General features: G+C 36.0%; 1 long non-coding RNA gene across 1 annotated transcript; it reads left to right on the top strand.

Annotated features, from left to right (window-relative positions):
- Positions 1-6,370: 6,370 nt before the first annotated feature.
- Positions 6,371-7,174, top strand: LOC128091328 (uncharacterized). Its single transcript, XR_008211354.1, has 2 exons — positions 6,371-6,477; positions 6,742-7,174. It is a non-coding gene; the product is annotated as an uncharacterized LOC128091328 (long non-coding RNA).
- The last annotated feature ends 1,175 nt before the right edge of the window (positions 7,175-8,349 follow it).

The raw sequence follows: 8,349 nt of genomic DNA on the forward strand, positions 1-8,349 counted from the left end.
CCAAGTGCCTGGGAAAGAAAAATTAATCTGGGCTCATCATCTGCTATTTTGCAAGATAAGTTCTTGATACATCTGGCATGATCCACTAAAGATCATTTCTCTATGAAAATCTAGCAAAAACATTGCCTTTTACAATCTGTGTCTTAACAACCTATTTCATCTCCAAAACAGAAGAACTTGCTCAGGATACATTAAAGAAATGAACATCCTTATTATGAGCTTCTGGTTTTGGATGCTATGTACAAAACAGAACCTATCTCCCTTACATATTTTCCTAATAGGCTCATTGCAAACCTGTAAAATATTCACAGATATGTTAGCAAGCCGATCAAGCTGTCAAGAGGTTCTGGGCTTACCATAAATTCCCAGGTTGCTTGCACATATATAGCAAAGCAGCTGTATATGCCTACAGAGAGACACTAAGGGGAATCTAGAGCCTAACCCTAAGCTTGCCAGTTCTGCAAATCCGCCAGTTCTGTTGTGATAAAGTTGACAGAAAAATAAAAGGTAATAACTTCCATTACACAACTGATGATTTATAAAACAGAATCTCTCAGAGACAGCAGTTTTGTCAAAAGTGTTAAGAGCGTCACTGACAGACTTCTCTGTCAGCAAAACCATTACACAGTGTGCTAGGCAAATTACTTTTGAATACTGCTGCTCCTCATAAACTTCCGATTCATTGTCTTTTAAGGTAGCAAGTTAATCACAAATATATATGTAAAGAATATGTCTCAAGATGTATGTATTTATATATTCTTTATTCTTACTGAATAGAGAAGGTGGCTTGGAAGCACATACCAGCAGCCAAGATAATGATTTAGATTAATACATCCTATCATTTCTGGTTATGTGGTTTTAAGATTATGAATGCACTGAAAATAATTTTTTTGGCTGACAACTCATGGCAGCTTTTGAGATTCTTCCTACTTACTATATGAGCAGGGAAAAGACATTAAAGAAGACCTGCTTCTTTTTGATAAGAGGCTGTAAGAGAAAAAGAGATATATGCCTGATTTCTGTTCATATTAACACCTCTGTATCATTTTCAGAGCAGCAGCAAGAGAATAGGTCCAGCCACAGCTTTCTGCCAGCTTCTTTGCTCAGGATTGGGCTACTGGCATTATAAATTATTCTGATGGTCCTCTAATAATCTGATCACCTAGTCACATAAAGGTGAACCACCTTGGATGTCTTTCTTAGACAGAGAACTGACTGTGGAAGGGACTTGCTGCACATCAGTGGAAGGCCAAGACTGTCTCTTCTAAATGCACTGACACAGTGAGGCAAGAATTATTACAAGACTGTTTTCGGTAGCTAGTGAGGTTTCCATGTATTTTTATATAGGAATAGTAGAAGGTCTTGCCTGAAATGTAGTCTGATGCACAGCTCCACAGGAGGGATCTTACTTGTTCAGAGAAGCCAGTGACCATATTGCTGTACTCTCCAAGCCATTTTCTGATGTCTACATGGCACAAAAACAAAAATAATCAATCTGACAATCTTCTCCTATGGAGCAGCAGCCTACAGTGTCTTTCAGAGAAGCCCTTGAAAACTGAAACAAATAGTTGTGGCTTTAAATTCTTCAGTTTTTAAAAAAATAGTTTTTTTAAAAATAGCCTTAGTTTAAAAAAATATATATCCTAAATGCTAACACTTTATTTTTGGAATAAATATTCTTGAAAATAATCTTTAATTTTTCCAATATGTGCAAGTTAAGAGGTAAAGTAGTGGAAAAAAAATGTTCTAGGTAAGCTAAAAATCTTTTCAAGTTGTTTAGAGCTCTTAAAATTGAATTAAATTATGCAAACTGGTACTCTACACTTAAGGAAATGTATTTAGTCCTTCTTTAGTCCTAAAGGCTTCTAAATTGAATTCTGCAAAATATGCTTCTGTGGTAACATAACATTGAGTGCTCACCTACTTCCAATCACAAATAAATAATCTTGTACACTCATGTAGTCTCTTTCCTTTTTTTTTTATCTTGTTTTTTAAAATTTATTTCTTGTCTTACCATTTTCTTGTGGAGATTGTCTGCTATTTGCCTGACAGAGACGACCTTTACACCTAACACTCCTCTCTATGAACGCCCTGCTGAAGCCACATGAAGGATTTGACAGTCTTCTATGGTTTAACTCCCTTAATGAAAACCACATGAAGGAATAACTCTTGTTCAAAAACTAAGCCAATATCTATCCACTCCCTAAGACAAGAAGTAAGTCTTTACATTTTTGCATAATGGATTCTCAACTGCTAGAATGGACGGTAGGATTGCCATCAAAAAAAGATCGGCCTTTCACTATTTCTGAGCAACAGGGCTTTTCTTCCAGATATACATATAATACTGATAACCTAAATTGACATTCCTAACATGACAAATTTGTGAGCTGTTATTCAGGCAAATGCCCATTAACAACTGTGTCTTTTTCTAAGAACCTCAGAATTTAATGGTTGTTCTAGGAAAGAATTATATGAAGAGATATGGAATTTTAGCCATGCAGTACATCTTAAGGCAGACCTGGTGTAAAATATAATGTTTGAGTAGAATTACTTATATCTGCATTAAACAGTGTTAAAATGGGGACAACAGTCAGATTCTTATCCTGGTGGTAGAAAATCTCTCCAATAGAGATTAATGACACTTCTGTAACATTCATGATATATTTAAAGCAGTGTTATCTCTGGTGAAACAGTGGGAGTCACTGTTACAGCAACTGGTGTTAACGTGACTGTTTTTTCCTCCATGATGTCAGCTTTTGTCTGGGGCATGTATCTGAGTTTTTCAAAGAGCAAGTTCTCCTTATGAAATTCTCTTCTCGAGGAAATTGAATGTATCTTCAAATTGTTTTTGTTTTTGTTTTTTTTTTCCAGCAAACTTACCACCCATAAGGGATGCCGGGAGATTAGACTTAAATCCTTAATAGAAAAAAAGCCAGAAATCTTCAAGAAAGCAATGTCTGACACATTTCTACAAAAAAAAAAAAAAGACAATGGCATTTTCAAATACACCCCAGAGCTGGGGGACATATAGTGATTTATGCAAGCCAGCATTCATTTGAAGAAAGAAAGGAAGGAAAACTGACTGAGCTGTAGGGCTCTGATAAACTTGTAAGACAAAAATAATAAAAAAAGTTTAAAAAAGATTGATAAAACAGATTAACATTCAATAAAATCTTTTCAATATCACACAAAGTGAGAGATGATGAGACAAAAGAAAGTTATATGCAGTATCAGCCAAGAGCTGCTCCAAAAGTAATGCCTTCTATTTTATTATAACGGCCCATGTTGTCAGAGCTATGTTGGTGGCACGGCAGTGAAAGCTGAAACCTCCCACCAATATTCAGTTACATTTTGTTGCTGTGTGATGGACAGCAGCTGAGGGGCAGTCTGACAGAATGGCATTTGATGTAGAAGTGCATATGAAGCAAAGATATATAACTGAATTCCTCCATGTGGAAAAAAAGGCACCCACTGACATTCATCAACACTTGCTGAACCATGGGAATCACCCTTTCTCGACTTGGACTCCAACTAGAAAGGTCCTACAAACTACTCAAAAAACAGGCAACTCTGCTTTTCTCTGAGTAGGTATCTCTTTCCTAATATTGTGCTTAGCCAGCTCTGCTGCGCCCTGATTTTAATTCTCAATAGTAATCAAACTCCAAATCGTGTTTCAGATACTTGTAGCTGATAAATTGAGGTTCCTAGTGCCACTCACAGTCTGTTCGTTAAAAAAATTAATGGACAAAAGCTGATCTGGTGATCGATGCCTTGATGACAGTACATATGACATTACTTCTGGTATGTTACTGAGCAGTTCTCTTATTTAATAGACCTTCCACTTGACAACAAACTTTCAAAAGTAATGATGAGCTGATTCCTAAGACTGGAAAATATTTTAAAATAAAGTTCATAATTAAAGATATTTTTAATTGTCCTGATTTATCAAGGAAAAACATACAAAGCTGCAATGCTAGGAGTGTAGGAATTAATGCAACTCTGTCGCAGGTAAGGAAGAATATAGAAGAGCATGTTCTTCTATCTATTCCTTTACAGTAAGCATAAGGGAAAAAGAATTTTACTCCACCCAGTGAGAGAAGGTAGAGGGTAAGAGGTTTCCTCAGATTTCACTAGAAACAAGGAATCAGAAAAGAAGCTGCAAAAGAACTTTACAAGCCATAAAATAAAAAGATTTGTTAAAACAAGGATAAGCTTCAGCCAAATATTTAATTTCTAGATTTCTCGCCAGAAGTTTTGTGGAAGCAGCAATATAACCATTGAAGAAAATATGCCTTCATTAACAAAATAAATTAAAAGAACCTTAATTCTTTAATGCTTTTCACATGAAAGCTTGCAGAATTACTCCTAGAGAGGATATGTACCCATACAAGTGGAACATCCCTGGCTTCTTCAGTCAACCAACAGCCATAACTTACAAAGTAGCAATCTGCAATTATATTCCTAACACCTTTAATCATCTTAGTAGGCCAGCAAGGGTCACAAATAAGCATTCTTCAAACATAATCTTAGTAGTAGATTAGAAGTAGAATTCCTTGCCTTTTTATGCATTCCTTTTCACTGTATGTTTCACTGCTGTGCTAAGTCTCATGGTACCTGCTTTTACGTTAGCTGTATGATTCGTTTAATCACTGCAGCTAAATTTTCTTTCAAGACATTCTTCTCTGACATTGCTCCAGGATAAAATGTGTCATAGAGGCTGACACATACTCTAGCAAAGCTCTCAAAAATTATTCAAACATCAGCTGCCCAGAACTTCTCAAGTACTGAAAACGCAGTCAACAGTCCTCCACACGTGCTTACGGCAATTCACTCCTTCTTTCCCTTTTCCTATAAGCAATACTTCCCTTTTCCAGATATATTACCCAAACATTTCTAGGTGATATATCATTTATCAGAGATATATTGCAACTTGTTCAGAAGAATGACTAGAACATTAACATAGCAGAGCTCATTCTATCACCTCCCCCATGAAAAAACGGGATATTCCTGCACAAAGAACCCAATACTGAGAATATTTACACACCTGTTTACCTTTGCATATTGTAAGCCACCCCACTGACTTGTTTAGTGCTTGATTTGACACATGAGCACAAATTCTAACAAGTTCAGGGTTTAAAGATGAGCTTAGGCAGACTCAGAATACCATGACCTCCAGCTGTAATAGGGGTGGCAGAACAGATATGAGTTGATTCCTCAGCTGTCCCAATTCTTAACTCGGAGTCATAAAACATTCGTATCTGTAAACTATAAATCTAAGCCAAAAGAAAAGAACTGTGAGAATTCAGCCATCTTCATTGGATACAGTATTTAAGCTTACCATGACAGCATCTTTCTTTTCTGAGGAAAGTAACTTGATGGAACAATATCTCTATATTTTTACATACCAATGAGTACACATGTAAAACATAAGTTGCAATATTAATATATAGCTATGTCCAGAAGGGAAGAAATAAACAATTGGTTGAAAATTATTTCAAAATGTCTCTAAATATATTTCTAAGCTTCTAAGAAATCCCTCATTTCAAAATCATTGTGAATCAGTACATCTTTTTCACTTAAGTATTCTTAATTCAAAACACTTGTAACATCCCTGTCGCTGTGAGAATTCAGCACCTCAGGGGAAAAATATAGTTTGGACCTGTTTACTTTACATTTTGATTTTCATTTTCGCTACACACAGACAATGCTGTTTGGCATGCAGTATATTTGTGTACGACAACATATATAAAGTCTCTCTTAACTGAAAAATCCAGCATTCTACACCAAAATATGACAAACAGTACTGCCATTTCACAGCTATTTACACAGTTTATTATCAAAATTGAAGAAGAAATTGATTCAATAGAAGATACATCATTTCTACGGTCCAGAGAGAACATGTCTACAGGAAGAAGGAAAGAGAACAGAATAAGAAATCAAACAGGGATTTGTAAGTGATGGTTAGCAGAAAGAGAAGAGAGAGAACAAAATCCTTCAGCTGAATTTATGGCATTAAAAGCTCTTTGCAACACAGTTATCTTTGTGTCCAATTCTGGGGTCCCCAAAGGGAAAATACACACATTTTACTGTTCTGCTTAGTAAGTAATTGTATGCATTAGATATCAAATAGGAAATAAACACAGAAGTCCCTTTAAAAGTAGCTGCAACAAAGGAAAACATAATTAGGAAAAGCTGAATGTTTTAGATCTCTTTCCAGCCTATTTTTGCAGAACTTTCATAATTAAAAAATAAAAACATGAGCTTCAAATTCTTTGATGGGAATTCCTTATCTATCAGCACTTGGGTCTGAGATTAGACAAATCTCTGGGCCAGATGCCCAGCTGCTACAAATCCATGGAATTACCCTGATTTAAACCAGCTGATGAGATGGCCAACTCTTTTGAATGTGCAGCCGAATTCCTTTTATGTAGAGCATTTTTTTCCCCCTTCTTCAGAAAACCTTTTTGGAAAAATAAGGTATGTATAAATATTAGGGTGAAATATGATTTATAAACTCAGAGTACTGTTTTAATACAGACCCACCACCCCCACTTCAACCAGATGCAAAATCTCAACTCTGCTGCACAGTTCATGAGTTTATGTTCAGGTTAATGGTGTTGGGTTTCTCTCATATATGGAGATATTTATGTTTTCACTAGTCAGAAATAGAAAATATTATTTGGCCATCTACCCCTGTCAGCCCAAATTATTTCTTTTGTATATTTTCTATTTCTCCATCAGCCTTTCTCTCAACATCTGAAGCAACAGAGTTCCATATCTTTGTGATTTGTATCTCTTGCTTTAAAGTCCCACCTCAGTTTTGTGGCTGACATGTTATGTTTTACACTTAAATCATCAGAATGGCTTTAGAAGTTCATTTTGAAGCTGAAGCTTGACACCTTGACACTAGCTAAGGAATTACAGTGGAGTAATCAAAGAGAGCCTACTAAGCCATTCCATCCTAGTTGAAGCAATAGACCTAGTACTGGTAAATCTATTCATTCTGAATGTCTGCCAAGATACTAAAGAAGAAAAAGGGATTGCCCCAGGCTGGCATTTCCTGTCTGGAAGTATATGGACAGATAACAGAAACCAATACGTAACCAAAAGCTTTAGGTTTAGATCAGAGGTCAAATTAAAAAATAAAGAAATTAAAATAATAAAAAAATAAAAATAAAAAAATCAAATCAAAAAGAAAAGCCAGAAGAAGTATCTTGCTTCAAGTGTAAAACTGAATCGGGATTTTCCAGTAAGTAGATAAAAACTGCAACAAAAATGAGAGCAGTGATATTAGTTAAAAAGTGTGTGTTATGACATCATACAGATCTTCTGTCACCAACAAAAAAGTGTCAGGAAGTGGTTTTCCAGTCAAAGAAGGAACTTCTGAGGAACAAGCCACATGTGTGAAAAATGCTTAGTCACTTCTCAGGATCAAAAGGATTCACCACATCTTCAAAAACTGGGAGCACAGCACAACATGGAGACAGGTTCAACATCTGGAAAGTCTGGTTCCTGGAATTCATGTACACTACAGGACATGGGAACTCTACAAGCTCTTGATCTGTGTGTTTCCTGACTTCACACCACCAAAAGAGCCAAGCAGCCCCTCCTACTTGCCGGAACATAGTTCTGCCAGTTGGACTGAAAGAACAGTCTGTGAATTTTCTCAACATTCCCAACCTTTGTTGGTGTAGAAAAGAATGCCCAAATATTGAAAGCAACCACAGAGCTCAGTTCGCTTTTTTAAAAACTTGCCAATGCAACATTTTAGAGCTATTTTAAGGTTCTCATTTTCCTAAAACAGCTTATGTTAAGAACTGAAACTGTCGGCAGTAATTTTATGGCAAGTGAAAGGGAAACTTAAACTTTCCCCAAATTCACAATCATGAAGAGAAATATCAACCTCAGAATGCAGTGAGGCAAAGCTTGGTGGTTTATCAGAAGCAGTAGTAGCTGAGCTTCAGATCGGCCATGGAGTTCCACAAAGTTAGAATTTCCAGGGTACTATTCTCACTAGAACTTTTTGTACATGTCACTGCACAATTAAACAAACTGAAAAAATAGACTCAAACATCTTCATAAATATGTATCTCTTAGACATAAGTGAAGTAATACCAAGGGCAGAATCACTTAATGATAATTTAATCTGGAACACAGACAAGTCTCCAAAACAATTACAGTGAAGAAGATTCTAAATAGACATTAATCATAGAATCACAGAATCATTTGAGTTGGAAGGGACCCTTGAAGGTCACCTAGTCCAACTGTCCTGCAACAAACAGGGACACCTACAACTAGATCAGAAAGAAAAAAAAAGATTTTACATCACCTGCAGAATGATTTAAGTTA

This window comes from Tympanuchus pallidicinctus, unplaced genomic scaffold (genome assembly GCF_026119805.1).
Source record: "Tympanuchus pallidicinctus isolate F22 unplaced genomic scaffold, pur_lepc_1.0 scaffold5, whole genome shotgun sequence".
NCBI classification, from domain to species: Eukaryota; Metazoa; Chordata; class Aves; order Galliformes; family Phasianidae; genus Tympanuchus; species Tympanuchus pallidicinctus.